Consider the following 4,459-nt stretch of genomic DNA (forward strand, 5'->3'; position numbering starts at 1 on the left):
CACATATAGGTTTACAGGCAATTTCTAAATTAATATATGTTTGCATCCACACATATATTTAAAAAAATTGTATGTCCCAAACATAATATGTTCAAACATATATGTCGCAAATATGTTATACTAGTCTATGAACATAATAATTATGTGCTAAAAAATTGAGTTCCAACCATATAATTTTTACACCGAAACATATGAATGCCCTCCTTTGCGAATGCAAATTTAACAGGGATGCTAATACTAAAAAAATCAAAAACGATTTTAATTAGTTAATCATTCAGTCACATTTTATCTGCGAGTTATCTTCAAAAAAAGGAATCTTTGAAAATTGTTTGAATTCATGCCACTTTCTTCAATACACCAAAGATTCATATATATATCACCTCTTTATTTGTGGCGGACCCTTCACCGTAGGGGATCACTTCTGCACTTAACTTAAGAGTATTCCGTATTCTAAAATTCTCAAGAAAGTCTAAAGGGTCAAGAAATTGTAACGACCGTAACTGGTTCCCACAATAATTTGGAAATAGCCACTTCCATTTTCCTGGTCCATTTTATTATTTTAATTATAAAAACATAAACAAAACTGTTATAAAATAAAGCTGAGTACTATGTTCAGTTTTCAAGCTGAAACCCGCTTATTTTCACGGTTACTTTTTTAATTTAATTAAATTATAAATACAAAATAGTTCACAATCAATTCCTTAGATCTTTTCCATTCATTATTTCGCAAGACTTTTTATAAATATAATCGTCTTCATAGAGATTTTTGTACTTTTAATTTAGTGTTTTGGTGAAAAATACGAACATAGTACTCACCTTAAGGTATCATTCTTTAAAAATCCGTTTTTCATCTCTGGTGTGGATGTAAACATATGTTTAGAAATTTTGTATGAACATATATATGTTTAGAAATATCATTGAGAGGGAGAAAGAAGCACAACGAGAATAGAGAAAGAGTTAAAGATGGCGACAGGGAGAAGACGACAACAAACAATGACAAATGGTTGGTGCTCTACTTGAGAGGCAAATTTTGTTGTGGATAATTCATTTTAGTACACGCAAAAAAAGTTTTTCTTTTGTTAGAGTTTTTTTGAATTGCCGATTATTTAGTCATCGCCGATAAGTCGTATCGATTCGACACACTGTAAGATTCTTTACAAACACTGACATTCCGTCCGGAATAACTGACAGTCTGTAAAGCGCATAATCCGCTCGTGGGCGCCGCAAGCTATGCTATATAAATATAACTTATATGGATAATTGTCTATTGATGACAATAACAGCTACATAGCTCAGTAGATAGAGTGTTGGCTTACAAATTGCATGGTCCGCGATTCGATTCTCCGTCCAGGCGAAAGGTAAAATGTAAAAAATTTATAAAATCGAATAATTTTTTCTACATTTTTTGTATTACAGAAAAAATGTGCTAAACTAAAAATCCTCGTGGAAGTGAGAAAGATGTGAGGGAAAATGCAATTAACCAGAAAAGATTTTTTTTAGTTAGTCTTTATGAAATTGGTTTTACATCCTGGAAAAGAATAAACGTGTATCACAAAAAGTATATACTTTTCTTCCAAATAAACTACAGCGAAAAGCAAATGAGAAACGAACTTTGTTTGTCTAAAATTTCGTTTGGGAGGAAAGAATTATTTTTTTGCGTGTAGGTGTCTGGACCATAAAGGGGGCTTCCGCAAAAATATTCAAGTCTAAACTTTATTAAATCTACACATTAAATTGGGTATTTGGAGAAACGAACAAGGATCGACGACGAGAATTGACATATAGAAGAAAATGAAAATATATGTTTGTGTTGAGCTCCGCATTTGTATGAATGTGAGTTATTTTACCTACATCGGCATCTAATAACAACTGGAAGTAACTATTTTGGGACCTTAAAAATAGTTATGATATTACAAATAATTTTCTATTTGAACAAATTATGAACATACGAGTATATGTATATATGCTGGAAACAGAACGTGTTTGGCAGTATATGTTACAAAGTCGATTTTTTGAGGAATATTAAAAATATTGTTTCGGATTTTTAGTATTTAAAGAGCTACTACAACCATGTCTGAGAAATTGGGATAGAAGAATAGTTTAGGGATAAATAATTTGGGCTTACGACAATATTTTCCCATTGCGATTATTTGTATTTGCTTCGATCTCAGATCATGAACGCTGGTTGTTGCATTCGAGACGTATGGTGTTATTTTATCGTTGTCAGATTAAATATTTCTACGGGTATAGGGATATTACGAAATATATGGTGGAGAAGCGATTGTTATGTTTCAAAAATATATTCTTAGTCGTGGAAGCCCAAAACGCGTTGATATCTATTATGCTTTAAAGCATGATAGTTGATTACTCTTATTGCCTTAGAAACAATTGCTCAGGTAAATACTAATCAACTAATCAAATGGCGCATGTAGTTGTAATGTTTATCTTGGAATTCCTATAAAATGGAAAATAGAATACTGATAACATTAGTATTTTGCGATAGTCATCGAAAAACACCTCTCTGCCAATGTATGCGGGACGAATGAATAGAGATAAACAATACGTGAAATCTTGAACTATTTACACTGCTTCAAGATAACATGAAAATAATTCAACTATTAGAGATTGAATGAATTTGTAGAACAATTATTTAACGTACCATATATACTTTATGAAACACGACGGTGCTGCTTAATACGATAATGAGGAAGTTATGAAGGAACAAAATAATTACGAAATAATTCAATATTTGTTTTGTTTAGAAGGCCATTATGACAATCAAATTTAGTACTGTACTACTAACTAAAACATAATATGTTTGTACAGTACAAACAATTTTTTGTTTTAGCAAATTCTGAATATATACACGCAAAGAAAAAAACGTTTGGAAAACGTGTACCGAAAACGTTTTTTCTTTTGTTAGAGTTTTTTTTTGAATTGCTTCGAAAATTTTAAACTTTTATCACCAAAAAAATTCGTTTGTTACAAAATTTTTATTTTTTCAATAAAAAAAGGTATATTTGAAACAACAACACAGTCCATTTCGTTTATTTCAAACACTGTTCTTTTCTGACTTTAGGTCTTTAATAAGACAGATTTTACAGTTCAAAATTGAATATAGTACAATGTAATGTTGAACATTTTTTCGGAATCTTTCGAACATATCTGGAATATATGTAAAAAAAACAAAAACAAACTTTGGTCGAAGCAGGGATCGAACCCACGACTCTTGGCATGCAAGTCGGACTTAGCAACCACTGCTCCACGGTGCCAAACTAAATGTTTGTTTCTGTTAAATAAACTTTGTTTATTCGGTTCGTGGGCGCCGCAAGCCATGCTATATAAATATAACTTATATGGATAATTATCTATTGATGACCATAACAGGTACATAGCTCAGTGGTTAGTGTGTTGGCTTAGAAAGTGCATGGTCCGCGGTTCGATTCTCCATCCAGGTGAAAGGTAAAAAAAAAAATTAAAAATTATACTACATTGTTGGTATTACAGGAAAAGGGGTTAAGAACAAAAAACCTCGTGGATGTGAGAAAGATGTGAGGGAAAATGCAATTAGCAAGAAAACATTTTTTTTGAGTTAGTCTTTATGAAATTGTTTTTACTAGAGGTCTGCATCGAATAACTTTTCACTACATGTATGCAATTCGCTGTCGAATATAGTACATACACTGTCTTTCTCTCAGAGCGCAAGTAGTGAAGTGAAGAGAACACTTGCTTGTCAAATACCACCAAGTACATATCCGAAACAATATGTGTTCCGAAAAAAAGGAACAATAAAAATGAAAGTACTTGAGAAAAAGTACAACATGGATTCTCTTCACTTCACGTGGTACCACAAGTATTGCTCAGTTATGTGCGAAGCAAAACTTTCCATTATTATTAGTCATAGATATGTATGTATGTACATATTTCATATATTTATGTATGTCACACACTTACCTTAACGTTTGCCGTTCTTTATATTAATCCGAAAACATATATTATGGAGAGTAACTGTTTTCTTGTATTTATGAAACTGCACGTGGTACATGGAGTACTCTATGAAGTTTTGTTCTCGCAACATACTCGACGTGATCACTCTGAGTACACTTCAATAAGAGAGAAAGGGGAATATGTGTTTGTTGGTAGTAAAGACATCAGAGTAGCTACAAGAAGTTACTCGTGGCTTTTGGTGTTCATTGAAATGTGTACCAATCAGTGTTGCCAATTTGGTGCTTTTAGCACCAAATTTAGTGCTTTTTGATTTCTAACAAGCACCAAATTGCCTTTTTGGTGCCTTTTCAAAAAAAGCACCAACTTGGTGCTTTCTGGCATTTTCATTTAGTGCTTTTGGTGCTTTTTTTTATTTTGAACAGTATTAAGTTTAATTGATACAAAAATGTTGATTAGACTTTCAAGAGCCGAAGAAACTCAAATTTATTGCCAAATATAGAATTTGATTGTT

The 4,459-nt window shown here is 32.0% G+C and overlaps 1 long non-coding RNA gene across 1 annotated transcript; it reads left to right on the forward strand.

Annotated features, from left to right (window-relative positions):
- The first annotated feature begins 706 nt into the window (after positions 1-706).
- Positions 707-1,606, forward strand: LOC142226150 (uncharacterized). Its single transcript, XR_012719613.1, has 2 exons — positions 707-1,358; positions 1,417-1,606. It is a non-coding gene; the product is annotated as an uncharacterized LOC142226150 (long non-coding RNA).
- The last annotated feature ends 2,853 nt before the right edge of the window (positions 1,607-4,459 follow it).

The sequence above is a fragment of the Haematobia irritans genome, chromosome 2 (assembly GCF_050003625.1).
Source record: "Haematobia irritans isolate KBUSLIRL chromosome 2, ASM5000362v1, whole genome shotgun sequence".
Lineage (NCBI taxonomy): Eukaryota > Metazoa > Arthropoda > Insecta > Diptera > Muscidae > Haematobia > Haematobia irritans.